This window comes from Charadrius vociferus, unplaced genomic scaffold (assembly GCF_000708025.1).
Source record: "Charadrius vociferus isolate BGI_N301 unplaced genomic scaffold, ASM70802v2 scaffold287, whole genome shotgun sequence".
NCBI classification, from domain to species: Eukaryota; Metazoa; Chordata; class Aves; order Charadriiformes; family Charadriidae; genus Charadrius; species Charadrius vociferus.
In genome coordinates, this window is record NW_009649568.1 from 1,666,318 (window position 1) to 1,668,700 (window position 2,383).

Genomic DNA, 2,383 nt, shown 5'->3' on the forward strand with positions numbered 1-2,383 from the left:
AAACCCTTGTTTCTGTGTTTGGATAAATTTTAACACTGTCCTGCTGCTACCAGCTTTCTTGAAAGTGGTGTACCCTTAAAAATATACCTAAGGCCAAATGTTTCCAGAAATTATTGAGCAAGCTGAGATGCCAGCTGACCACAAAGACAGTTGTTCTCTGCCAAAACATGGTGCTGAAATCCCTGAGGTTGCCTCCCTCCCATCCTTGCCGCAGCAGCCCACCCAGAGCCAAGCAAGCACGCCAGCTTGCTCAGACAGCTCAGAAATCCCAAACGCTGACTTCCACCGCACCACACAGTTATGCTATCTGGCATCCTGGTTCTTCAAGGAAATTACTGTATTTGTGTCTGTTCAATGCGATTCAGCAGCAGCGTATGATATAGATGCATGCAAGTCCTGTGCAGGGGATATTCCAGCACCTCTCCTCCCCAGGCATTCTGCTCCCTCAAGTTCTCCCCCCAACTTTCCCATCTGATGCACTCTCCTCTATCTCCACAGCTCTCTCCTCACCACACACTTGATTTTAGGCAGGCTGTCCTAGGACTTATTTTTCCAAATACTGGTAGTTTTAAAGGGAATCATGTTGCAATGCAATAATAAACTGAAGTAGAGAGAATGGCATGCTCAGGAGCTGCAGAGCATTTTGAAACTGTGAAAAGGAGGAAAGCTAAAGCCCAATCTGCTCTAGAGTTTTGCCAGCATAGCTGCATCCCAGATCTCAGATGTCGATGGTTTATACAGGCCTGGAACAAATGCTTTTTTTGCCATTAGCACTTATGCCAATTCGCTGAATGAACTAAACTCTCCTGGCTAAAACATTCAGTTGTGTCAATGCTAGGATTTAAATCCTTAAAAAATAAGTAGATAAATAAACGCCACACAACTGGAAAAGTATATAAAAGCAGCAAATGAGGACTTCCTCATGCCTTTGAAAGATACACTCCCTAGACAAGAGTTTCCTGTGATGCTCATGGAAAGCCTGACCGGTTGCCTGCCCACATTAATGCTCTGCCTCAGGAGAAGGCACATACAGTAATGGCTTTATGTTTTGTATTACCAGCACTGCAGCAGCCCATGCAAAGTACAGCAAAAGTCATGTCCTTTTTAATACAGACCTAAGTTTGATGGCACAGAATCTGGATTTTGGAAAGATAGCCCCCAACCTAAGCATACAAAATGGTGAATAAATCAATCTTAGTAGAAACATCTAAAAAAAAACATTGCAGTGTCAGTTAAGAAGCACCTGTCTCAACCGTATAATTATACCCCTCTGCCCCTTCACTATGCAAACTCTACCAACAGGAGTCTCTGTTTACCTATGAAGGAGGCTAATAGCGTGCATCTCTATAGGCTGACACAGTACCACACTGCACGGTTGAGTCCACCGTGAGTCAGTCCAACCACAGCGACCTAAGCCAGCCTGACTTGAGGACAGTTTAGCTACTGCTTCTAAAATGAAAACTCCTGGGCAGGTTCCCAGGTTGGGATTTTATCCAACAGCTTCAACCTTCCTGTGCAAATATCTCAGATCCACTCAGTCAGTTTTCCCCAGATTTCCACCTGCCTGTTCGGAGCTCCACCTGCGCTCTTGAAGTTCACTTTTTCCATGCTAAGTTTTTGCATAGCAGTTTCAAGAAAGACCCTGTGCATTACAGACCTTAACAAGACTACCCTCCACAGCCCACACTCACTGCTTCCTGGGAGCCTGCAGTTTGCCAGCATTTCAGACAGGACAGGGTCTGTTGTGCCATTCCCCTCTGGCATGTTGTTCTCCATGTGGTGGTGGCAGCCCTCTGCACAGAGCAGGGCCCAGGTCCCTTTGCCACCCAGGCAAACCACAAGAGTTTTGACTTGCCCTTCCCCTACCCTTTACAGGGTCTCTTCCTAAAGCTGCCATTGATTACTGGTGGAAGTCATCAGGGCAAGGCAGCCTGGCACCCTCTGACAGAAAAGCATGTCTGAAGAAAAAAAAAAAAAAAACCCACAACATTCCTCCACAAAAAAAAATCCTTTCCCACGGACACATCACTTTGAGAAAGCTTTCAACAAGTTCTGCCTGGTTTTCTGGCAGCATGTAGATCCTTTCCTCTCTGTCTTTCCCAAGGAGACTGGAAAAAAACATTTTGAGTTCTACTTCCGCTAAAAAGTTGACGCTTTTAATATTCCTCCCACTTCCAAACCCACCAACTTTAAGGACTGCTTTGTTTTGCTTAAAATACTTCTTGGCCAGGGTTACATGCACGTCATTCAAAGGAAACAGCCTGAATTGGCTCAGTCCTGATAAAGAAGATATTAGAGAACTGCTGTTTAGTACAAACCCAATGCAAATTTTACTATCTCATAGGGTTATTCCATCACGTATGGATAACAAGAGGTAGGGAAA